The sequence below is a fragment of the Bos javanicus genome, chromosome 8 (assembly GCF_032452875.1).
Source record: "Bos javanicus breed banteng chromosome 8, ARS-OSU_banteng_1.0, whole genome shotgun sequence".
Taxonomy (NCBI): Eukaryota; Metazoa; Chordata; class Mammalia; order Artiodactyla; family Bovidae; genus Bos; species Bos javanicus.
In genome coordinates this window covers 6,400,981-6,427,746 of record NC_083875.1, presented here as the reverse complement: position 1 = coordinate 6,427,746, position 26,766 = coordinate 6,400,981, and the positions used below count along the sequence as shown (strand labels likewise).

The 26,766-nt window shown below is 42.7% G+C and overlaps 1 protein-coding gene and 1 long non-coding RNA gene across 11 annotated transcripts in view; one reads left to right on the top strand and one right to left on the bottom strand.

Annotated features, from left to right (window-relative positions):
* LOC133252398 (uncharacterized) overlaps nucleotides 1-26,766 on the bottom strand; it is an 89,542-nt gene that overhangs the window by 4,876 nt on the left and 57,900 nt on the right. For both annotated transcript variants that reach the window (XR_009737911.1, XR_009737912.1), the window contains one exon: nucleotides 1-20,036. This exon is cut by the window's left edge and continues 4,876 nt beyond it. This is a non-coding gene — a long non-coding RNA (uncharacterized LOC133252398). The remainder of the gene's footprint in view (nucleotides 20,037-26,766) is intronic.
* The window catches only part of SCRG1 (stimulator of chondrogenesis 1), a 107,546-nt gene that overhangs the window by 31,277 nt on the left and 49,503 nt on the right, over nucleotides 1-26,766 (top strand). For 2 of the 9 annotated variants that reach the window (XR_009737904.1, XR_009737906.1), the window contains one exon: nucleotides 11,095-26,766. The exons of 2 other annotated variants lie outside the window; for them this stretch is intronic. The gene's annotated coding sequence lies outside the window, so the exon portion shown is untranslated. The remainder of the gene's footprint in view (nucleotides 1-11,094) is intronic. 5 more of the 9 variants (XR_009737910.1, XR_009737907.1, XR_009737909.1 and 2 more) reach the window with 5 other exon arrangements.

Genomic DNA, 26,766 nt, shown 5'->3' with positions numbered 1-26,766 from the left:
CAGACCCTTGCAATCCATGTTAAGAGTCTTTATTTTAACCATTGGCCTATTTAAACAAGGAAATTAAAGTCCAAAGACACTAAGGACTGTTTGTATAGGACACAAGCATTGCAGAGTGGGCTGTCACATAAGTTTCATAACTCCCAAGCCTGTGCTATTTTCATCCTGCCCAGTTGATAATCAGCTCATTATTATCGGAAGGGAATTTTAGTGATTTCAGAAGTCAACTTTGACTCCCAAATCTGGACAACAATTTTACTGAAATGTATACAGTAGAATGTAAGTATTGAATATTTGATCTCATATTCTACACGTACATCCAGGGAGGAAAATTGACTGGCTAAAATAGATGTGGGGATTGAATCTGCCTCCAATGCAGGAGACTTGGGTTTGATCGCTGGGTCTGGAAGATCTCCTGGAGAAGGAAATGGCAATCCACTCCAGTATTCTTGCTTGGAGAATTCCATGGACAGAGGGGCCTAGTGGGTCCATTGGGGTCACAAAGAGTCAGACATGACTGAGCAACTAACACTACACCACTACGCTATTATTTTATTAATTTGTAAACTGGCATAACTTTATAAGTTATGGGCAGTTCCTTACATGTGGTTCTTTTTTTACTGACAGCTGTTCTTTATGCTTCAACTTACTCATGCTGAAAAGTTGATTACACAGATAATTTGAGATTAGCAAGATTCTTTTCACTTTTACACCATCTATTTTAAAATGCACTCATTAACAAAAACAACACATTTTCAGTTATATTGATATTTACCAGGCACTGTTACCATTCAAGTTTTTGTTTTTTCCTCATAAAGACAATTAAAGGGAAGTTGATGTGGTTTAGTTTAAATTACTGCCTTTTGTTGTTGCCAGTGGATGACTTTATGTGAAAACTGCAGATTTTACTTAAAATTTATATTAACCATTAGTATTTTATTAATTATTTTATTTTTTGGTAAATTTGGCAGGTGGATCTGGTCCAGATGGATGGAGAGAAATGAATTAGTTTTGAAACATCTAATTTTCAGAAATTATTGACTCATGAAGTTACGGGTTTTTTTTTTTTTAAAAAGCTTTTTATCATAAAATATTCAAGCATGAAGAGAAATAGTAAAAAGTACAATGGACACTCATAATCCCATACTTTTAATCCATAATTGTCATTATTTTGCCATCTTTGCTTCATCTGTGTTCTGTTGTTATTAGGCCATTTTAAAGTCAGTCACCCCCAAGCACTTCAGCATACATCCCCCCGAAATGAGAACATCCCCTTACATAATCCACTTAATAAGTTAATTCCCATACCTAGTCCATATTCAAATTGTAACCTGGGCTTTATAGAATTTTTTTTCCAATTTAGAATCCAATCAAAGAGCACATGTTGCAGTTGGTCTGTCTTCAGTTTCTTTTTATCCAAAATAGCACACACACACACACCACTTTCCCATGCTCCTGACTTTTAGAAGAGGCCACGCCAGTTGTCTTTTAGAATGCCCTAATTCTGGGCTGTTTGGATTCTTTCTTCATGTGGTTTAACACATTCCTTCATGTTCAATATGTCCTGTAGAGTCTCTATGAGGCTCAGGTTACACATTTGAAGAATACTCCACACACGCGAGCATGTGCCGCATCGTGCGTGACGCCAGCTGGGCACTAAGCCTGGCCGCCACGCTATTACTGATGTCCGGTTTGACCCCTGAGTTAAGGTGATGATAGTCCCATCTCTCTCTATTTGTAAGGTGGGTTTTCTCTTTGTCAATTAGCAAATCATCAGTGGAGCCATGAAAATATCCAGTTCCCTAAAGTTAGTCTTTTTTTAAAGCATACCTCACTGTACTTTCTATTTTAATAAAGAATTATATTTGGTTTTTCAACACTTTCATTGAGTTGGTATATTCACTTAAAATTATGAAAACAAACCAATGTCTGCATTAAGCCAGTAGGTAATTATTCATTCTCTCCCTCCTGTCTTTGTCATTCTTGGCACCATTCTGGCTTTCAGTGGTCATGCATACCTGGGCTAGTACATTGGCCATCATTTGGTTCCCGGAGCTGAGTGTTATAGTTTCTTCATCCACTCTTGGTATTTTATGGTTGCTCCATGCCTGTGTTCAGACCTAGAGCAATGTAAACTGCTGTAGACCTGAATGACATATTGTCCTGAGTAATGAAATGAGATCCAGGCAGGACCCAGTGACCAAGAAGGTGGGCTTTCCTGAAGGTATACGATGGCTGCTGGACTCTGACCATCAGTGAATTGAGCCACACACTGGATTTGAAATGGAGGTCCCTCAAAGTGACTTCTTTTTTTTTTCTAACAAGGTCAAAAGACATGAATGAAAGCATAGCAGTAACCAAACATGGGGGTATGAAGCCTAATTAGGAATAGAAAATGATTTCTAAAATCTGTGTCTGTTCATTCTCTTTCTTCATTTGTTTTTGTTTCACTCTCATCTGTGATCCATTTGCCTTTCGTCATCTTCTACCATGGCTTCTGCAAGAATATCCATCTTGAAATGTCCAGCACGGCTCGCACCCACTTCAAACATTGTTTAAAATCTCATTTATTATTTTGTACTGCGGTCTCACTTAAAAGCCAGGTTACTGAAGCTGCAGAGCACATACCTTTAATTCCCAGGGTTAGAAGGAGAAAGAGAGAGCGTGGGAGGAGGGGATGAGCTAAAGCTGTGAGGCGTTCCACAACAGACATGCCAGGAAAATAACAAAAGTCAGAAGCCTTACAGGCAACTAAAATCTCTAGATGCAAGGAAACTGGGAAGTGCTCAAAACTGGGCTCAGTAGAGTATAGAAATGTGATGAAGACCAGGACTGGTATTTTTTTTTTTTCCCCAACAAGAGGTTAGTTACTTAAGGACCACATTCCCAGGATTAGAAGGATTTGCCTGAATAGCCAAGGGAACACTTATCTGCAGTTGAACTAGTGAAATGAAGATGCGGATTCTGTGCAAGCTGCCTGTTACAGGAGACTATATTTAGAACTTGAAATTGGCACTGGGAATAATCATATTAGATTGATATGAGCAGATGAAAGCTATATTAAGTAGGAATTATGTTTTGTAATTAGCTTAAATTTTCAGATACTAAAATCCAGGTGTTTGGGGGAGCCATTAGGGTTTAGCATTTCCTCTAAAGAAAAACAAACACAAGACCATGTGGGGACATCTCAGGCCAGGAACTTAATCATATTCATTCAGCTTGGTTCCTTCCTTCGTGCCCAATAGAAAACAGGGACCTGCAGTAGAAAACTGGGCTTCTCTGGTGGCTCAGTAACAAAGAATCCACCTGCAATGCGGGAGATGTGGGTTCAGTCCCTGGGTCGGGAAGATCCCCTGGAGAAGGAAATGGCAACCCACTCCAACATTCTTGCCTGGGAAATCCCATGGACAGAGGAACCTAGTGGGCTATAGTCCATGGGGTTACAGAGAGTCAGAGACGACTTAGCGACTAAGCAAGAAATATATAACATTGCATTAGTTCTCAGGTGTACAATAGAATGATTCAATATTTGTATATATTGCAAAATGCAATATATTGCAGAATAAGTTCAGTTAGCATCCATCAACATACACAGTTACAATTTTTAAAAATTTAACTATAGTTGATTTATAATATCGTGTTAATTCCAGGTATAAAACTTCAGCTTCTTTTCCACTACAGATTATAAGATACTGAATACAATTCCCTGTGCTGTACAGTAGGACCTCGTTTATCCATTCTGTATATAATAGTTTGCATCTGCTAACTCCAAACTCCCAGGTCATCCCCCTCCTCTCTCCTTGGCAACCACAAGTCTGTTCTCTGTGTCTTGTTGAGTCTGTCTCTGTTTCACAGATACGCTGATTTGTGTCGTATTTTAGATTCCACATATAAGCGATATCACATGGTATTTGTCTTTCTCCTGTTGAGCTACTTAGTACGACAATCTCTAAGTCCATCTGTGTTACTGCAAATGACATTTCATTCTTTTTTGTCACTGAACAATATTCCATTGAATATTGGTCAAGATTATTGGTCTTCAATGACCAATTCATTGAATATTGCTCAAGAAAAGCTATGAAAAACATAGACAGCATATTAAAAAGCAAACATTACTTTGCCGACAAAGGTCTGTCTAGTCAAAGCTATGGTTTTTTCAGTAGTCATGTATGGATGTGAGAGTTGGACTATAAAGAACGCTGAACACCAAAGAACTGAGGCTTTTGAACGGGTGTTGGAGAAGACTCTTGAGAGTCCCTTGGACTGCAAGGAGATCAAACCAAGTCAATCTTGAAGGAAATCAGTCCTTAATATTCATTGGAAGGACTGATGTTGAAGCTGAAACTCCAATACTTTGGCCACCTGATGCAAAGAACTGACTCATTGAAAAACACCCTAATGCTGGGAAAGATTGAAGGCAAGAGGAGAAGGGGACAACAGAGGATGAGATGGTTGAATGGCATCACTGACTCAATGGACATGAGTTTGAGCAAGCTCTGGGAGTTGGTGATGGACAGGGAAGCCTGGAGTGCTGCAGTCCATGGGATTGCAAAGAGTTGGACACGACTGAGCAACTGAACTGAACTGGGAACTGAATATTCCATTATATGTGTGTGTGTGTGTGTATTTGAATTATAGCTTTGTCTGGATATATGCCCAGGAGTGGGATTGCTGGATCATATAGTTTTAGGTTTTTGAGGACCTCCCTACTGTGCTCCATAGTGTCTGTACCAGTTTACATTCCCACCAACAGTGCAGAGGGTTCCTTTTTATCCACTCCCTTGAGCTATTTCACTTTCACTTTCACTTTCCAGCATTTATTGTTTGTAGACTTTTTAGTGATGGCTGTTCTGACCAGTGTGAGGTGGTACCTCATTGTGATTTTAATTTTCTTCTTTCTAATAATGAGCTATGTTGAGCTTCTTTTCATGTGCCTATTGACCAACTATATGTCTGCAATTAAATAATACTCAGATTAATATCATTTTCTTGTAAGGAAAAAAGACAAAGCAAAAGATGCATTTCAATCAAGACGAAAAATTTTGGCTATACCTCCCCACAAACAAGAACACAAACAGGCAACCATCTAAGAGAAAATACATAAGAGTTGAATTGATAATTTTTTTTTAATTTATAAAATAAAAATTTTAAAGTCACTGACAGCACCAGATTGAGTCACAGGTGAAGGAAGACCAGCCACATTATTCTGGAGCTTCCATGCAGGAGTCCTTGCCTGCAGAGTCCCTGCACCAAGACACTCTTTACCTCTGGGTCCTTGCTATGTGTGGTTTGCAGCAGTTTCCGAGAGAGGGCCTCCTCAGCCCAAGAGCTGGGGAGCCTGACAGGGGACTCAGAACTCTCACTCCTCTGGGAGAAGCTCTGCAATATAATTATTTTCATTTGTGGGTCACCACCCTGCAGGTTTGGGGTTGAATTATATTGCACAAGTGCCCCTCCTACCATTTCACTGTGGCTTTTTTTGTGTTTGGATGTAGAATCTTGGTTTGGTAGGCTCCAGGCGTTTCTGTTCATGGTTGTTCAGTAGCTAGCTGTGATTTTGGTGTTTTTGTGAGGGCATGTGAGCTCAAGTCCTACTTCACCATCTTTTCTCTACCTCCATTCTAAAACTAACATGATGTTGTATGTCAGTTATATCTGGGGAAAAAATTAAAAAATCAACTTTACTTCCTAATTTATGTATTTGGCTGCCTCACCTGCTGGGCAGGACATTAATTCCTGGCTGACAGGAGTGGGTTTCTCTCCTTTGGCATCTGAACACCCTGCATCTGGCACAGCGCCTGGCACAAAATACATACTCAACTGAACATGTGTGCATGGTTGATAGATGATTTAATGAACTAGTTCAGTCCAGTTCAGTTCAGTCACTCAGTCGTGTCCGACTCTGTGACCCCATGAATCGCAGCACACCAGGCCTCCCTGTCCATCACCAACTCCCAGAGTCCACCCAAACTCATGTCCATCGAGTCGGTGATGCCATCCAGCCATCTCATCCTCTGGAAAAGACCCAGCATCAGGGTCTTTTCAAGTGAGTCAGCTCTTCTCATCAGGTGGCTAAAGTATTGGAGTTTCAGCTTCAACATCAGTCCTTCCAATGAACTGATCTCCTTTAGGATGGACTGGTGAAGTAGTTAAATAGTGGCTAATATATGTAGAATTGTTTTTGGTGAAACAATAGTTTTTCAGGGAACACTGAAAAGGCCAACTAATTTTCCCTTAAGATGGCTCATTGAATCTTCAAATGCTCTATAACTGTATACTTGAACTTATGTTGCAAGCATAATTTTTTAAAGTAAATCTATCAATACTCATTTAATCTTATAATTGAATCTCACTTGCTGTGATGGTTAATTTTTTGTGTCAGCTTGACCGGACCAAGGAGTGCCAGACATTTGGCCAAATGTGGTTCTGGGTGTGTGCGTCTGTGAGCAGGGTTGAGAATGAGATTCACATTTGAGTCAGTAGATTGAGGAACACAGTTGGCCCTCCCTCATGTGGGTGAGCCTCAACCAACCAGCTGAAGGCCTGAGTGGAAGAAAAAAGTCTTGACACTCCTGTGAGTGAGAGAGAACTCTTCCTCTCTGACCACCCTTGAGCTGCTATATCAGTTTTTTCTTGCTTTTGAACTAAAACCGAAACATCAGCTCTTTTGGGATGTCAGACCTGCCAGTTTTTAGACTGAGATCCTACCATCAACGTTTCTGGTTCTCAGGCCTTCAGATTTGGACAGGAACTGCATCAGTTCCCCTGTGTCCCCAGCTTCCTGCTGCAGATCTAATAACCTCAGCTTCCATGATGGTCTGAACCAGTTCTTTATAATAAACTTGTATGTACACACATGCATGCACGCACGTGTGTGTCCTGTTGGTTCTGCTTCTCTGGAGGACCCTGGCTAATACACCGGCAAAAGGAAATCTAGTTTTGTCAGGTTCAGCCATAAAGTATCACAAAACTTCACATAAAAATAATACTTCTAAAGTTAATGTACTGGAGCTGCAACTTGTAGAGGAAAGCATATACAATAAAGAAAAAATATCCATGAGCAGCCAAGCATTAGACATTAAATTTTATTTTTCTCTTTTCCTCCTTAAAAGAAAGATTCTTCCATGATAAACTCTCCATATAACAAATGAAAGCTTTTGTTGAAATTAAGGAAGAAGCAGGGAAGAAAAGGAAGAAGCAGAGGTAGTAAGAGGTCAGTATGATTTCCACTTTCCAAAGTCATTTCCCACCCCCACTTCCAGGAGTTAGTGCCTCTCGTGAGCAGGGGCTTGCAGAAGCTACCAGGGTAACCAGGGCACTGCAGTAACCAGGCAAGTCAATCCAAAAACTGGTTTGCCTGATTTTTGTAAACTCTCAAATGGCCACGAAAACTTTTAAAATTGATGTTAAATACTCATTTGAGTATAAAATAGTGTCTTGTTGAGGGAGGGTTTGCTTAAGAAGAGACTGTTCCAGTTTTCATATTGAGCTGCCCTGTGGATGGGTGATTCTCATCCAGAATCCAGGTCAGGACACATAACTGCAATCAAGAAACCAAGAGGAGGGACTTCCCTGGCAGTCCACTGGTTTAGACACCATGCTTCCACTACAGCAGGCACAGGCTCAGTCCCTGGTCAGGGAGCTAGATCCCACATGGTGCATGCTGTGCCCAAAGAAGAAAAAAGAAACCAAAAAGAGTCTAAAAGACTTTTTAAGCATCCAACCTAAAAGTGCAATGTTTTGTCCCAATGTACCCAATATTTATTAAGAACCTACTATGTGTTTGACATTATAGAGGCTGATTTTAATTCTTTGCCTTCTCATGAATTTGGAATTTATTCCCCTAAGTTCAATCAGCTGATTTCTTCTTTTTTTTTTTTTTAATTTCCTTTTCTAACTGAGTCTGTATTGCATTTCAAATCTCAGTATCCAGGACAACTAGACTTTAAAAACTTTGTGTGTAGTCAATATTATTTCATCACATGGGCCAAGTTGCGATGTTTCTTTTAATTTTCATAATATATATAACATCTTCAGCTTTTATTTCTTTGTAAATACTTAACCTTCAAAGGTTAAAAATCATCACAGTTTTGAAATTTGATTTTAATCTTACCCTTTGACCTTTGGGAGAAAATACATTTAAAATCTATTGCTCACAGAGGTTTTTATTTTTAATGCCATATTTCCTAGAATCCACTGATACTTCATGAGATTTGTTCATTTTAGTCACGTTTTGGTATTGAACTATGGCTAACTTTAAAAGCTAGTAAGTAAAACTTCTTAATAAATGGTTAATAGGGTAGTTGTTTCTAAAAATTCACATAATGCTACAAAGTAACAATCAAGGTGCCAAATCCAGATAATTTGAACTATATTAAAAAGAAATAAAGACAAAAGTTATAGGGTTTCTTTAATGTTGTATAATGCAAAAACTCAGTAAGCAAATGTTCTTATGAACTACATTTAAAACAAAATGGTTTTCCCAGCACTACTTATTGAAGAGGCTATCTTTGCCCCATTGTGTATTCTTGCCTCCTTTGTCAAAAATAAGGTACTCATAGATGCGTGGATTTATCTCTGGGTTCTCTGTCTTGTTCCATTGGTCTATATTTCTGTTTTTGTGCCAGGACCATACTGTTTTAATGACTGTAGCTTTGTAGTATAGTGTGAAGTCAGGAAGGTTGACTCCTCCAGCTCCATTCTTCTTTCTCAAGACTGCTTTGGCTAGTCAGGGTCTTTTGTGCTTCCACATGGATTGTGAAATTTTTTGTTCTAGTTCTGTGAAAAATGCCATTGGTTATTTGATAGGCATCACATTAAATCTGTAGATTGTATTTGGTATTACAGTCATTTTCACAATATTGATTCTTCCTACCCAGGAACATAGACTATCTCTTCATCTGTTTATGTCATCTTTGATTTGTTTGATCAGTGTCTTGTAAGTTTCTGTATACAGGTCTTTTGTCTCTTTAGGTAGGTTTATTCCTAGATATTTTATTCTTCTTGTTGCAATGGTGAATGGTATTGATTCCTTAGTTTCTCTTTCTGATTTCTCATTGTTAGTATACAGGAATGCAAGTGATTTCTGTGTATTGACCTTGTATCCTGCAACTTGTATTGCTGAATTCACTGGTTAGCTCTAGTAATTTTCTGATAGTTTCTTTTGGGTTTTCTATGTAGAGTATCATGTTATCTACAAACAGTGAGAGTTTTACCTCTTCTTTTCCAATCTGGATCCCTTTTATTTCTTTTTCTTCTCTAATTGTTGAGCTAGGACTTCCAAAACTATGTTGAATAATAGTGGGGAGAGTGGACACCCTTGTCTTGTTCCTGATCTTAGAGGGAATGCTTTTAGTTTTTCACCACTGAGAATAATGTTTGCTGTAAGGTTCATATATGACCTTTACTATGTTGAGATAGGTTCCTTCTATGCCCGTTTTTTGAAGTGCTTTTATCATCTGTGGATGCTGAATTTTGTCAAAGGCTTTTTCTGTATCTATTGAGATAATCATATTGTTTTTATCAATAAGTGGTGCTGGGAAAACTGGACAGCTACATGCAAAAGAATGAAATTAGAACACTACCTAACACCATACACAGATAAACTCAAAGTGGATTTAAAAACCTAAATGTAAGACCAGAAAGTATAAAACTCTTAGAGGAAAGCATAGGCAGAACACTCGATGACATAAGTCAAAGCAAGATCTTCTATGACCCACATCCTAGAGTAATGGAAATAAAAACAAAAATAAGTAAGTGGGACCTAATTAAACTTAAAGGCTTTTGCACAGCAAAGGGAAGTACAAACAAGGTGAAAAGACAAGCCTCAGAATGGGAGAAAACAGTAGCAAAGGAAACAACTGATAAAGAATTAATTTCCAAAATATGCAAGCAGCTCATACAACTTAATACCAGAAAAGCAAACCACCCAGTCAAAACGTGGGAAAGGGAGCTGAAGAGACAGTTCTCCAAAGAAGACATACAGATGGCTAACAAGCACAGGAAAAGATGCTCAACATCACTCATTATTAGAGAAATACAAATCAAAAATACAATGAGATACCACATCACACTAATCAGAGTGGCCATCATCAAAAAGTCTGCAAACAATAAATGCTGGAGAGGTTATGGAGAAAAGGGAATGCTCTTGCATTGCTGGTGGGAATGTAAACTGATACAGCCACTAGGAAAGACAGTATGGAGATTCCTTAAAAAGCTAGGAATAAAACCACCATATGAACCAGCAATCCCCTCCTAGGCATATAACCTGAGGAAACCAAAATTGAAAAAGACACATGTACCCCAATGTTCATTACAGCACTGTTTACAATAGCTAGAACATGGAAGCAACCTAGCCGTCCATTAACAGATGAATGGATAAAGAGCTATGGTAAATTTGTACAGTGGAATACTACTTAGCCATAAAGAAGGAACACATTTGAATCCATTCTAATGAGGTGGATGAACCTAGAGCCTATTATACAGAGTGAAGTTAAGTCAGAGAAATATAAATATCATATACTGACATATATATGGAATCTAAAAAGATGGCACTGATGAATTTATTTTCAGGGCAGCAAAGGAGAAACAGACCTCGAGAACAGACCAATGGACATGGGGGGAGGAGAGGAGGGGGAAGGGGAGATGTATGGAGAGAGTAACATAGAAATTTACCGCACCATATGTAAAACAGCCTGTGGGAATTTGCTGTATGACTCAGGGAACTCAAACAGGGCTCTGTGACAGGCTGAAGGGTGGGTGGGGAGGGAGACAGGAGGGAGGGAACCTGGGTGTGCCTATGGCTGATTCTTGTTGAAGTATGACAAAAAACCACCAAATTCTGTAAAGCAGTTATCCTTCAATTAAAAAAATTAAAATTCAAAGGCAAATTCGGAATGGTAAAGGCTGGAATGGCTCTATGAACTGTGAGATGTCAGGATGATGACAAGGATAAAATAAATGTCAGGAACTTCTCAAAAAAAAAAAAGGTAAGTGATCCAGTTTGGATCTTTGTTATTTAACAGTTAGCTTTGGTTGAAAGGTAATTTGTATTTTTTTGTTGTTGTTGTCTTTGCTTGCTTCTTTTTTCTACAGTCTTTACCATCACTTGCTTAGCAACCAGTCTACCTGACACATTAACATGATTTAAACACCAAATCGCCTGTGAGTTGATGTCAGTCATTTAGACTGTGAATGCCAAGTGGGAAAGACGGATCAGACCCATTCATCTTGCACCTCACATCCCTATGACCAGCATGGTGGAATGCTTATACACTGGAGACACTCAGTTAAAAGCCTTTTAACTTCTACTATAGACAGAGTGCCTGATGAACTATGGACGGAAGTTCATGACACTGTATAGGAGACAGGGATCAAGACCATCCCCAGGGAAAAGCAATGCAAAAAGGCAAAATGGCTGTCTGAGGAGGCCTTACAAATAGCTGTGAAAAGAAGAGAAGTGAAAAGCAAAGGAGAAAAGGAAAGATATACCCATTTGAATGCAGAGTTCCAAAGAATAGCAAGGAGAGATAAGAAAGCCTTCTTCAGCAATCAATGCAAAGAAATAGAGGAAAACAATAGAACGGGAAAGACTAGAGATCTCTTCAAGAAAATCAGAGATACCAAGGGAACATTTCATGCAAAGATGGGCTCAATAAAGGACAGAAATGGTATGGACCTAACAGAAGCAGAAGATGTTAAGAAGAGGTGGCAAGAATACACAGAAGAACTATACAAAAAAGATCTTCACAACTCAGATAATCACAATGGTGTGATCACTCACCTAGAGCCAGACATACTGGAATGTGAAGTCAAGTGGGCCTTAGGAAGCATGACTAGGAACAAAGCTAGTGGAGGTGATGGAATTCCAGTTGAGCTATTTCAAAACCTCAAAGATGATGCTGTGAAAGTGCTGCACTCAATATGCCAGCAAATTTGGAATACTCAGCAGTGGCCAGAGGACTGGAAAAGGTCAGTTTTCATTCCAATCCCAAAGGCAATGCCAAAGAATGCTCAAACTACTGCACAATTGCAGTTATCTCACATGCTAGTATAGTAATGCTCAAAATTCTCCAAGCCAGGCTTCAGCAATATGTGAACTGTGAATTTCAAGCTGGATTTAGAAAAGGCAGAGGAACCAGAGATCAAATTGCCAACATCTGCTGGATCATTGAAAAAGCAAGATAGTTCCAGAAAAACATCTATTTCTGCTTTATTGACTATGCCAAAGCCTTAGACTATGTGAATCACAATAAATTGTGGAAAATTCTGAAAGAGATGGGAATTCCAGACCACCTGACCTGCCTTTGAGAAATTTGTATGCAGGTCAGGAAGCAACAGTTAGAACTGGACATGGAACAACAGACTGATTCCAAATAGGGAAAGGAATACGTCAAGGCTGTATATTGTCACCCTGCTTATTTAACTTAAATGCAGAGTACATCATGAGAAATGCTGGGCTGGATGAAGCACAAACTGGAATCAAGATTGCCAGGAGAAATATCAATAAGATATGCACATGATACCACCCTTATGACAGATAGTGAAGAAGAACTAAAGAGCCTCTTGATGAAAGTGAAAGAGGAGAGTGAAAAAGTTGGCTTAAAGCTCAACATTCAGAAAACTAAGATCAGATCAGATCAGTCACTCAGTCATATCCAACTCTTTGCGACCCCATGAATCGCAGCACGCCAGGCCTCCTTGTCCATCACCAACTCCCGGAGTTCACTGAGACTCATGTCCATCGAGTCAGTGATGCCATCCAGCCATCTCATCCTCTGTCGTCCCCTTCTCCTCCTGCCCCCAATCCCTCCCAGCATCAGAGTCTTTTCCAATGAGTAAACTCTTCGCATGAGGTGGCCAAAGTACTGGAGTTTCAGCTTCAGCATCATTCCTTCCAAGGAAATCCGAGGGCTGATCTCCTTCAGAATGGACTGGTTGGATCTCCTTGCAGTCCAAGGGACTCTCAAGAGTCTTCTCCAACACCACAGTTCAAAAGCATCAATTCTTTGGCGCTCAGCCGTCTTCACAGTCCAACTCTCACATCCATACATGACCACAGGAAAAACCATAGCCTTGACTAGACGAAACTTTGTTGACAAAGTAATGTCTCTGCTTTTGAATATGCTATCTAGGTTGCTCATAACTTTCCTTCCAAGGAGTAAGTGTCTTTTAATTTCATGGCTGCAGTCACCATCTGTAGTGATTTTGGAGCCCAGAAAAATAAAGTCTGACACTGTTTCCACTGTTTCCCCATCTATTTCCCATGAAGTGGTGGGACCGGATGCCATGATCTTCATTTTCTGAATGTTGAGCTTTAAGCCAACTTTTTCACTCTGGTAAATATATATTATGGTGCTTACCAATGATAAACAGATTAGAGAGACAGAAAGGGGAAAAAGAAAGGAAATGGACAGATCACTAATATGAACTGTAACCCTGTTCCTAACTCTTCCTTGCTTCTCCATGTGGGCTGGGCCAGATGCTCACCCTCCCGACGAAGGTAAGACCTCTGGAAATGCTGTCTCTCATGTGCTAGAGAGACATGTGTGCAGGCACAGAGCCTTGGCAGCTACAAGGCAGCATAAGCAACAACATATGCCTCTTACAGAGTCCGTTGCCATGTGTAGACAGTCAGGCTGCAGGAGCGAGCCTCCCCCTGGGTTGGAGGGCAGCTCTTCCCTACCTACACCCAGAAGGCCAGACTCCACGAGCCCCACCCCACCTTCCCCCGCCTGTCCTTCCTGCAGGCTGCTTTGTTGGTGTCTGATGCTGACAGAGAAATTCGCAGGTAAGAATTTATTATGCACTCATTTATTCAGCATTTTCCCTCCAGTGAGAAGAGAACTGCTCATATCCAAAAATATCTAATCCCAATAGGGAGTTTGTGTCCTATCAAAGCAAAATCCTCAATACATGAAATCTGAGATCTCGCCCATTTAATGAATTCCTTATAACTTTTAAATAGCATATATTATTTTAATGCTTTACCCAGTTGGAAAGTTACTGAGGGATAAATTGGCAGCACCTCTGTTTTCTTTTGAGAAAACAAATTCATAAAAATAAAGGGTTCAGCATTTATTTTGTGTTATTATTTTGGCAGCTTTCTTTTTATGACCAAATTCTGAGTCGTCTTATGTTGTCTGAATTCTAAAAAGATTCAATTGATCACAGAAAAATTTTCTTAAAGATTTGCTTTGCCATTTTTTTCTCTGGCTAATCCCTGGGTGGTTTTATTCAGTACTTACTATTTAAAGGACCTAATTTATTTTTTATGGCCCATCACTAATATCCAAGATAGTATCCAATTCCTTAATTCTGAACTCTGCCTTGAGTGACAGCCAAACTAAACGAAATGAAAATATCTTGGGCAGTCTTTGTTTACATACGGTGGCAGAATTAACTCTAAGTTACACGGATCACTGCACTGGGGATACTCCGAGTCGCTGCTCTGTATGTGCCTGCCAGAAGCCTTCTACTCCCAACACTTCAGGTAAAACAAGACATTGTGAGCACCTGCTCTGAGCAAAACATGGTGCTGGCAATACACAGGTGGGTCAGGCTCAGTGCCTGATTTGACGGGCCTGGTTGGAATAGGGTCTTGACCTGTGCTGTCCCTGCTTACTCTGTCTCTGGGGGCAAAGAGTTCTCGCTCTTGCTGTTTTTCAGGAGACAGACTCCTATTCTTGTCCAGTACATCTATTAAATGTTTATCTTCATAGGACTGTCTGTGTTGCTGCAGATGGCAAAATTTCATTCTTTTTGATGTCTGAGTTATTTTCTACTGTACGTATATATGTACCACATCTTCTTTATCCAGTCATTTGTTGATGGACGTTTAGGTTGCTTCCATATCTTGGCTATTGTGAATAGTGCTGCCCTTTCGAATTAAGAGTTTTGTTTAGATATATGCCCAGGAGTGGGATTGCTGGATCATACAGAGTTTTAAGGACCTCCATACTGTTCTCCCAGAGAAGGCAATGGCACCCCACTCCAGTACTCTTGCCTGGAAAATCCCATGGACAGAGGAGCCTGGTGGGCTGCAGTCCATGGGGTCACTAGAGTCGGACACGACTGAGCGACTTCACTTTCACTTTTCACTCTCATGCATTGGAGAAGGAAATGGCAACCCACTCCAGTGTTCTTGCCTGGAGAATCCCAGGGATGGGGGAGCCTGGTGGGCTGCCGTCTATGGGGCTGCACAGAGTCGGACACAACTGAAGCGACTTAGCAGCAGCAGCAGCAGCATACTGTTCTCCATAGTGGCTGTACCAATTGACATTTCTACCAACAGTGTAGAGGGGTCGGTCCCTTTTCTTTGAATTTACTGTTAATGTGCATATAGTACAATTCATTTTGTGTGTGTACATTTCTGTACACTTTGAGAGATGCACAGAGTCATAGATGCACCACCATGAGGACCCAGAAGCAACCACTCCATCCCAGAGAAAGCTCCCGCTTTCTCTGCCCTTTATCGTCAGCTCCCTCCTTCCCACCGACCCCTAGCAACTGCCTCCTGTTCTCCGTTACTGTTGTTTTATCTGCAAAGTTTGTGTTTATCAGTGGGTTTCAGAAGGGAAGCATCCACTTTGAAGTCATGCTTTGTGTCGTTAGTGTGCTGGGCTCTCCACAGTCAGGGTCGTTCTCTGATGTCTGTCAGTTGGAAAGGGGAGAGCCATGGAATACTCTAAGGGCCTTTTAAGTTTCAGTCTCCTTCTTCTGGATTATGTAAGAGTGTCAGTGGGAGAGATGCGAGGGCACCAGGTGGCTGTCCATGTCTGGCTGGAGCTCAGAGAATGGCTCTGGGAGCAGGGCTATCGCCCTCACACAGCATTGTCTGGATACCCACCCACGTGCTTGGCACATAGCACACACTATGGAAAGGTTTTCATCAGTGAGGGATAAGGGGGAGGAGTTTGTGGGCCTATTGGCCTAAAATATGTAGGGAGCACTGACTTACATCATTGAAATAATCATTGATCACTATTGATTTTTTAAATAATTCCATTTTTACAAAGCCTTAGTTCCATTTGGGTTCAATTATTTGGGGAGAAATCTCATCTCCCACCTTCTTGTAATTAAAAAACATGTTCTTTTTAGATGATTTCAAAATGTTCTTCTCCAACTCCCAAGCTTGCTGGCTTGGCTGACTTGATGTGACTCCGCATCACTGGAATAGAAGAACATGTGTGGCTTTGGGAATTCAGGTGAAGTGGAACTGGGAGCAGATTAAGGCAGCATAGAGACACTGAACCTTGGAGGACCATTTTAACAGGAGTGTTTTAATGCTAATACTTAGCTCCAGCTGGGAGGGGTTACAAGAATTATAGGCAAATGTCCAAGTTATCGTTATGAAATTGTTGGCAGGGTTCTCCCAAAATAATCCAAGGCAAAAAAATTCTGGCCTTTGGTGACTAACAGTTTTTGTCAACAAATTCGAGTTTTTCCAGCTTCCTCTCAGTCACGTGAACCCAAAAGGCAACAGCTGGTAGGTCATGGGTCAACTGCTGTGCACCTGTGCTGGCTTGTCTCGTGGGTGGATTCACTGACTTTTAATCTGTAGAGACTTGAGTAGTCAATTAGGTTAAATTCTAGTGATTCTTTTGCATAATACAATAATGCCTAGATTCTAGACCAATGCCAAAAACTGGGTCATGTGATTCTTTAGTACAACAGGAAAATACCTTTTGTCAGTAGCCTGTTTACTCACATCCAAATAAAGAACAGACTACATTAACTTGATAAATTATAATTAAGAAAAAAATTTTAAAGCATTGTTTCAATTCATTGCATATTCCATGAGAAATTTTTTGTTAGTCCACATGATCCAGAAAATTCCCAGCTTCCTGGAATTGTAGATACATATGTGTATAGATACTACCCTTCTGTAGTATTAATATCAGGCCCACATTTGGAAGAGGGGGACAACTCATAGCTGATAATAGTTCAGAAAGTAGAGAAACTAGTTTATAGGCTCAGTTCATTTTTCCTACTGTGGACATTCATGGTTAAGGGGGCTACATCAGGTCTGTGAGTCAAATAGAGTACTGGCATTTCCTTAAAATCTTAGATAAAGTAAAAGAACATCATATTTCAGAATTATACATCTTAAGTCTGTCATAGCCCTCAAATTGATGTTCATTTTTCCCAGTTCACAGTGTACAGTTCCATTCACAATATAGAGTTCACTGCGTTTTTATAGTTTTGCATGTTAATCCCATTATTTTGTCACATATTACAGAGTTGAATGCTAAAGCATCATTAGACCAAGCACTTATCTCAGGTGCCTGGGACAGGGCTGAGTTAAGCCTTTGCGCTGTTCCATGTCTGTGTCAGGCATTTACCAGGCCTGCCTTGTTGTTTTTTCCGTCTTCTTTACCTTCTGAGCCACCAGGGAAGCCTGCCCTAAGTGAATGTCTTGTACCAAAACTCAAATTGCCTTCTGATTGGAATCTGAGTCTCTCCTCACACCAACACAGTGTTGGGTCCCAAATTGTATACCGTTACAGTCCTAATTTTTCCATTTGACTACATCTGTCTAGGTGGATCTTCCCTGTAACTCAGATGGTAAAGAATCTGCCTACAATGCAGGAGACCTGGGTTCGATCCCTGGGTCAGGAAGATGCTCTGGAGAAGGGAATGGCAATCCACTCCAGTATTCTTGCCTGCAGAATCCCATGGACAGAGGAGCCTGGCAGGCTACAGTTCGTGGGGTCCCAAAGAGTCGGACACAACTGAGCAGCTAACACTGCTACACTGCACTGCTCTAGGTGGAAGATGATGGAAAAATCTTGTGAAACTCCTAATGAAAAGCCTTGGCGGTTTTTACTCTCTGCACACTGAACAACTGCTTGCTGGGAATTGTTCCTTGGATTCCCTTCCTGGGATAGAATGTAACATATTCCAGCTGGCACTGTTCAAGGCAAGAAAATAGATCATGATTAAGTCGATGAATGACTCCGAACCTCTCACTGCTTCTTGGGAATTCTCCCTTTGAGCACACTGCCTAGGACAAGTCTATGTACCAAGTAAAGAATTTGTTCCATTTGACCGCAAGTGTAGTGTGTTCTCAGGGAAGGCGATGGCACCCCACTCCAGTACTCTTGCCTGGAAAATCCCATGGATGGAGGAGCCTGGTAGGCTGCAGTCCATGGGGTCGCGAAGAGTCGGACACGACTGAGCGACTTCACTTTCACTTTTCACTTTCATGCATTGGAGAAGGAAATGGCAACCCACTCCAGTGTTCTTGCCTGGAGAATCCCAGGGACGGGGGATCCTGGTGGGCTGCCGTCTCTGGGGTCGCACAGAGACGGACACGACTGAAGTGACTTAGCAGTAGCAGCAGTAATGTATTCTACAGTGTACAAGGTTTTCTCCTCCTCCTGCTTCCTCTTCTCTTTTTAACCTGTCTCCCCACAACCTCTTTTTTTTTTTTAAACTTCAGATTGGCCATTTCCTCCATAAATGTTCTTTATGCCAGCCGGATATGGGCCTGGCTAAGGTAGCAAGCACCAAGTCTCCCCTATAGCTGATTTTCCGGTGTGCAAAGGAAGATGTGAGGAAAAGAAAAGGACACCCTACACACCTGGGAAGACAGAACACTTGCCCCACACACAGAAGACAAGGTCAGGACAGTACATGTATTGTCTGTGTCAAGCACCACTGACACCACACACACACACACACACACACACACACACACCCCACAATCTTGGACTAAGCCTTTGCTGTCTGGTATGGAAGCCGCAACCTTCATATAGTTATTGAACCCCTGAATGTGACTTGTCTGAATTGAGACTCACCGTAGGTATAAAATGCATGCACACTAGGAAGACTAGCATAAAATGTGAACTTTTTCCCAAATAATTTTATATTGACTTCATACTAAACTGATCACATTTTCAGTATATTGGGTTAAATAAAATATAATGTTAAAATTAATTTAACCTATTTTTCATATTGCTACTAAAAAAACATTTATGGGCTTCCCCAATGGCTCAGCAGGTAAAGAATCTCCCTGCCAATGCAGGAGACACGGGTTTGATCCCAGGAACATCCCCTGGAGGAGGAAATGGCAACCCACTCCAGTATTCTTGTCTGGGAAATCCTGTGGACAGAGGAACTTGGTGGGCTACAGTCCATGCGGTCACAAAAGAGTCAGTCACGACTGAGCAACTACATACTAAAACATTTAAAACTCCATACATGACTTGCATTTTACTTCCATAGGACAAGTGGAGCACTAAACAGTTGCTTACCTGCTTTTGTTTCCCTGACTGGACTCACTTGTACGCTTTTAAACTTCCCCAAAACAGGGTCAGCTCGGCTGTACTCCCCTGCTACACCCCAGCCCCTAACAACCTATTAGGAGCACTTTCAGCTCTGAGCTCAGGTCACCTCAGTGAGTCCTGCCATCCCGAGGGCTGTGAGGGTTCCTGAAATTCTCGTTCCCCTGAGGGAATCCAGGGGCATCCAGTCCCAGACCAGCAGTGGTCTGTCCCTGGTGGGCCCTCATGCCCTGCCAGGGAACCCTCGCATCCAGGGCAACCCATGGCCCCCCGAACTGAGAAACACAGACCTTATACAGGAGATACGCTTTCACTCAGGGCACAAGAATTCCTTCAGGGAGACGAGAGGATGCTGAGGGGCGGGACAGAGGGCCGACAGGACACACGGGATGAGCAGAACCTGACTCCATCTGTCCACGGAGAGTAGGTGTAACTTCCACATACTCCTCAGGACACGGGCAGGTTTGTGAAGCATCGGCCCCATCTGCACACCAGCATGTGGGGCAGAGCCTCTCCTGGCTCGAGGTCCAGCCTCGCCCCTCCCTCCCCCAAGCCCCCAGAGCTCTGCCCACTCACAAGAGGCCGGGGAGTGTCTGGTGCTTCTTTCCTGGTGACCCCCTCCATGTGTACTGTGTCACATTGGTCTTTGTTCCCCACGGCCTCTCCTCTGTCTGTCATCTTGCAGGCAGAGACGCTGACACCGGTGTTCTGGATGGACTGTCTTCACAAGGGTTCCTCACAGTGGACAGCCTGGAAGTACAGAGATGGAGTTTCCCTCTGCAGAAGGCCAGCAGTCTCCCTTCCCACCAGACAACCCTTGCCCTCCTTGAGCTCACAGTGCCTTTCCTGTAATGTCAGCTGCTGCTGTGCAGCTGTCACCCTATGGGGACTGAGGCTGGGAGCTGCCTCAAGGAAAGACTGGCACTCAGACGGTTGCTATGACTAAGCCTTTATCTCTGACCCAGGGCCCTGTGTCTCCTGCCAGCACTGAGAACACTGGCATGCTGGCTCCTCACTCACAAGTAGGGGGAATCTCAGACATTCCACAGTTCTCAACAGGACCTTAATGCTGGAAATCTAAATGCACGTGGGCAAGGAGCAAGTGTGGGAGCCTAGGGAACAAGGTGAAGGGAATGGGTTCCAGAATCCAGCTGTGGTATGTAGACTCCTAATTGCCATTAAATATTTGTTCTCACTTTTTTCTTTGTAAAAATAATCCTATCGTTTTAGCTGAGAACATTAAAATCATACATTTATGTCTGTTTTGTAGCCAGACCTGGCAAATCAAGGAGTTCTAGCTGAGGAGACATAAGTGGAAGTGGAAGAGAGTGTTCCTTCATTCTTGCTCCCTTTTTCTTTTTACTCCCTGGACTGCAGATATAATTGTTGGCACTCCAGCAGCCATACTGGGACATGAGGTGAATTTGAAAATAGAATTCATGCATAGTGAGTAACAAGATAGGAGGAGCAGAAGCCCTTGACACCAGGAAGCCACCAAACCATCCATGACCATCCTGACCTCTTTTCATGAGAGAAAAATAAACTATTTTCTTTAAACCAGTGCTGTTTTGGATCTTCTAGCAATCTAATCCTAACTAATACACAAACAATTTTCAGTAAGAGTAGAGTATATTATAAATCACATTTCCTAGGAAAGGTGCCATCCTATGTCTGTTTGACAGTTAAAACGTTGAAAAGTGAGGGCAACAATTAAATCACGTGCATGTCTCCATGCAACCCAAGAGCAAACCCATTTTAAACAATTGAATTCAGTTCTATTTTATGAAGAACTTACTCTTACACATGTGAATAGTATGTCTTAGCAATACTTACCTCAACCTACTTAGGAATGGCTTGTTTCAAATATTTTCTAACACTTTGAACATAGACATTTTATCACCTTAAAAAAGATTTCTTAGGTACTTTGAAAATGTTTCATAACACTGCATGCTGCCAGCACTGCCCAATTCAGGCTGGGCCTGTCAGCCAAGCTTGGCATCCATCCTGTTGTACCCCAGTCAGCCCTGATTTTAATTTCTCGGGCCAACCCCACCAGCACCACACCCTAGGGCCTTGCCTCCAGGTGACCACTGCTGCCGTCGGCTGCCTTGTGCAGAAGTGTGGTCCTCAATAAACCCTTGCGTAGGATGTGGAGAAGGAGCAGGGCGGGCAGCGCTAAGAGCACGCGTGTTCTAGAGTCTACCCCGGTCCCCGGGGTCCTAGCCACGCTGCTGTCAGGAATGCATGGGCGTTCTGTCTCCATGCCCTCACCTGACAGAGAAGGAATGATACACGGGCTTTGAGGTTTGACTGAGTAATTCATGAGGAAGAGCTCTGTAACTAGAAGGGCCAGATTGTGTCACAAGCTGTGAAGTTGGGATTCCTGACAGAAATCCAATGGGAAAAAGGAAACCAAGGGCTCAGCCTACTGGGCATAGATTGATTTTATAGGGGTGTCAGCCTCTATTACCAGTGACTTGCTGGGGGTCTATCAACCCAAACCTACTAGGATCTTCCTTGGAGAAAGAGAATCTCAGAGGAACTATTTCCTTCTCAAACACCATGAGGAGAACTTAAATGTTTTCCTGGAGTTCCTGGTCAGGACTTTAGAGAGAAGATCAGGGTTCTGACACAGGGCTGCCAACGTCACACGCAGGGGCTCCCTGATTCGGGTTGACTCGCCAACCCGCTCACCCCTGGTAGGTGGCTTCAGTTTACATCCCATCTTTGCTGTTCACTCTCACGTGAGCCTGCTTCCATAACCAAACTTCAGTTTCCTCATCTACAAAATGGGAATACCAAAACATACTAGATGCTTGTTACCCTCAATCCCATTCCTCCTAGTTTGTCAAAAAAAAGAATATCTACAAGATCAGAGACCACTGGTTCATGTGCTGGAGACTTGGGGACTGGGCCTCACTTCCAGCATCCTCGCAGGGCCAGGAAGAGATGAAAGCTGATTTAGAGATGTGCCCTGGAGAAACAGCTTCAAACATTGTGTAGGATGGGACTCTTGGATGACCTCAAACCAAAGAGACAGGATTGTGAGGTAGACAAAGTCTGTTTTTAGTTCCTTTGTCTCCTAATTCCAGGGCCCTTCTCCCTCCTGAGAAGGTGTCCCTTCTTGGACACCAAGGGACTTTGTGTCCCTTGGCTGCTCGTGGAGGCACTGGATTGTCTTCCCCTCCTGCAGAAGCCCAGTGGGCAGGGTAGGTCTCAGCCCCAACCGTCTCATCTCACCCATCCTCATCACAACTTCCTTATGCCCAAAGCTACCCTCAGTTCAGATGCTTCTCGAGGAAGTTAAGGAGCTAGTAAGCTTCTTGGACTTTCCCTGTTCAAGATAGTTTGCAGTTCCTCCTGTAGGAGATTTTAAGGCTAAGGCACCACCAAGAAGCCCTTTTCCTATCTTTCCTAATCCCATCTTGAACCCACATGTGAGAAGATTTCGATTTGCCAAAGAGGCGAAGTAAAAAGCAGCCACTCAGTGCTTGCCATTGGCTGAAGCCACCAGCACTGCCTGAGCCTCACTTGAGCTCTGTCGGTGGCTTGTGAACCTGTTACTAGGTTTCTGAGATTAGCCTTCAGGAATTTCTAACTTAAAAAGGATTTTGAAAATAGGCTGGTATGGTACCGTTTTTTTAAGGCTATAAACTATGTAAGGGTCCACTTAGCCTACCAACAGGAGAGGCAGATCTTAGCCCAAAGCACTGCCTCTGCATTCCCTGGTCTAAGACAGGAGATGTTGAGAAAGCAGGGGAAGTCCTTTCAGCCCTAAAGGTTGGGAACAAATCAGTGCTGAAGTGGCAAAATAAAACCACCCATCAAGAAAGCTGCCAAAGGACCCAGCCCACCTCAAAGGCCTCTCCCCCCACCCCCTGAAAACAGTGTAGCAAGAAAGCTGGCCCCCGCCTGCCTGCCCAGCATGGGCACACGGGACAGCAAGCAGCCAGGTAGGAGGGGAAATCCCTGGTCACAGGACCCAGGGAAAGATGCTCAAGAGTGGAGACATTTGTGGGCCATTGGAGCCAAGGGGATGATGCCAGGGTTGCTGGGTTGCTGCAGATGGAGTCCTGATGCTCTGTGACAAGCTGAGCTGACTGCTGGGAGGCCCCCCACACAGACCCCACACAAGCTTTCCATGCCCCATCCCACACCCCGCCCCACAAAAAGCCCTTATCGTCTGTCACCCGGGTATTTTCAGCCACACTTGGCTACAGGGAGGAACACACAGTATCATCCTTGACTACAAAGGACATCAGGGCCAGAACTCAGGCCTTTGAGCTTGAAGATAGCCTTGTTAGCTACTGTGGAGGCCAGATCCTCTATTGTCAGTAGAGCTTCTCAAGTTATTTATACCTGCGGTGACTCACATGACATCACACACCCCCACCCCCATGCTCCTGCTTTTGGCTGCTTCCCTGTGACACCTCAGAGTGAAAGTGAGCCTGTTGTGCACAGTGGCACTTCCAGCATTGGCTGGATGACCACTGTGGGATTGAAGCCTTGCATTCTGGCAGCCTCTCCACCTCAGCCCATCTCTAATTCCCTGGGGAACTGAATCCATGGCACAGAACACTATCTCATCCTTCATTATGGAAACTCTGAAAGCCTCCCAATAGGATAAATCACTCCGTGAGACTCCTTCAACACCCAGGCTCGACCATGCCCGCAAAGAGTCTTGAAGAACCTGCACAAGGAGTCTGTTGTAAGCATGTACAAATAGATGACACAATTCCAAGGCTTACACCCTCCGCCAAGTTAAACTGCTGCAGAGCAGCTGTGCAGATGTGAAGTGATGCCTGGCACCTCCGGAGATCCATAAATCAGCCCCGGCGCACTTTCATCCAATTAGAAGAGTCTTAGAAGAAAAATCCGCAAATTAAGATGTGTCTAAAACATGGAATGACATCGCCCTCCCTCTCCAAATGCAAAAATAAATACTAATAAGTCTTCATTTTGCTGGGGCTTCTTTTCAAGGGACATGAGTTTTCCAGCACCTGAATCCTGGCAGAAAACCTCGTTCTGAAGAGAGTCGCATCGGGCAGGTTGGTTTATCTTTCTGTACGTTGCAGGCAAAAGAGAGATGATTCAACCTGAGAGGCAGCTGGTCTTCAAAAGGAGTTAACGGGTAAGCCAGAGGCCAAACTTTCCGTGAAAATTATACGTTCAGGGCCCTGTCTCTGCGCAGTCTGTCCCTTTGTTCTGACTTGTTCATCTGCAGCACAGTGATACATGGCAGAGGTCAGATGGCCAGGCCAGCAGATGCGTCTCTCCAGCTTTGGTTGGCCTTGGGTGAATAAGCTTAGTTGGAGAAGTCAGGTCAGACTAAGACGGAGTGAAGTTGCATTATTAAGAATGCTGAAGCAGTCACCCCAGTAGGAGACTGAGTTTTAGGTTACTGGGGAAAGCGGAATCATCTTTGAGTCTAAACAACCTGATAACTCTCAGCTTCTCTTTAGCTGAGCCATGTCAACACAGACAATCCAGTCCACAGCCTGAATGACCCTAGGATGGCATAGAGGCTGCCACTAACATAAGTTAATTGAGCCTTTGCTTTGTGCTCAGTATGGCACTCTGTACTGAGTAGGGATAAAAAGGAAAGTGTAATTAAGTCCTCATTTTATTTAAAAAAAATATTTGTATTTATTTATTTGGCTGTGCCAGGTCTTAGCAGCAGCATGTGGGATCTAGTTCCCTGACTAGGGATCAAACCCAGGCCACCTGCATTGGGAGCACGGCGTCTTAGCCCTGCAGCACCAGGGAAGTTCCCCTTGCTTTCTTTTAATTCTCCTTTGCAGAGTACAGCCAAGTAACTTAGGCTAGCTCCAAAGAGACTTGCTTTTATAAGGAGACTGGGGGCTCTTCTGGCCTCCTCCCCTGTAGGTGGCCTTACCGTCTTTCACAACAGCTTTCAAGGTCAGTGTCAACAAGCATATAAACTGTTAGCTGAAGCTGTTAGAGGAGGGAGGAGAGAGAATGCTGTGTCTCTATAGAGAGGAGATCCATTTCTTCTGTGGCTGACTCTTCATAGACAGTTCTTCAATTTGTTGTTATTGTTTAGTCCCTCAGTTGTATCCGACTCTTTGCCACCCTATGGACTGTAGCCCACCAGGCTCCTCTGTCCATGGGGTTCTCCAGGCAAGTATACTGGAGTGGGTTATCATTTCCTTCTCCAGGGGATCTTCCTAACCCAGGGATTGAACTCAGGTCTCCTGCATTGTAGGCAGATTCTTTACTGTCTGAGCCACAAATGAAGTCCAATTCTTCAATAGGAGCCCCCAAAATGTCATTTGAATAAGTTTATTACCTCCTCAGGGAACTACCAGAAAGAAATGCTTTTATTTGATTTGGGAAAGTTTCTTGATTTAAAAATCTCCCTGTCTTAGAGTCGGGCACATTAAATCCTTCTACACAACTATAAAATGAAAACATGATGCTCTTTTGGTGGCTACCACTATTAGAAGCAGATAAATATATGCTCTGTGGTTGGAACCAAAATTCTATCCTTCCCGATTATAGGAGCAAAACATGTTATTGTAGAAAAGTTGGAAATTTTATGAACATAAAACTTAAATCACCTAATTATTATTATTTTATGGTTTCATCCTATTCCTTTTCTGTGCACATATATTTTCACATCGCTGGAGTCACTGTACCTGCATTTCAGCATTCTGCTTTGTACCCCTGACATTGTGTTTCCAGTATTTTCATGTTTCCTGAAGCACATTTTCAAGTTTGTGTTTCTGGACCCCTTTACACTCTTTAAAAATACTGAGTACCCTGAAGAGGTTTTGTTGGTTGTATTTATTGACATGAATCATATTAGAAAATAAAAGGGTGAAATTTAAGATATGTATTTACTATAGGAGTTCCCTGATGGTTAGGAATCCCCGTGCCCATGCAGGGAACACGGATTTGATCCCTGCTCCAGGAAGATTCCACATGCTGTGGGGCAACGAAGCTCATGAGCTGCAACTACCAAAGCCCCGCACCCTAGAGCCTGTGCTCTGCAACAAGGGAAGCCATCACGATGAGAAGCCTGCACGCTGCAACAGAGAGCAGCCCCTGGCTGCAACTCGAGGAAGCCTGTGCAGTAACAAAGACCCAGCACAGCCAAAGAAAAATAAAATGCCTCTGCAAGTTTCCTTAGTGTCTGACTTCATGGGAGGCAGCTGGTTCTACTATCTTCTTGGGTGATCAGTCTACTATGATATGTTGTTTGGGGGAAATATATGAAGAAAATCCATCCTCTATCAGATACATCATTGGCAAAGGGAGAAGTGTTTTAACAGCCATCTCAGATCGTTGTAGCTCTTCTTCTCTGACTCTGAACCACAACTGGGCAAGTGGTGTTTGCTTCAAGTTTACATAATGTGATTCTAAAACCCTTCAGTGGACTTTGCATTCCTTCCAAAAGCTGACATGTTTCACAGTGCAATATCCAAAAAAAAAAAAAAATCACAGTAATTAGTAACAC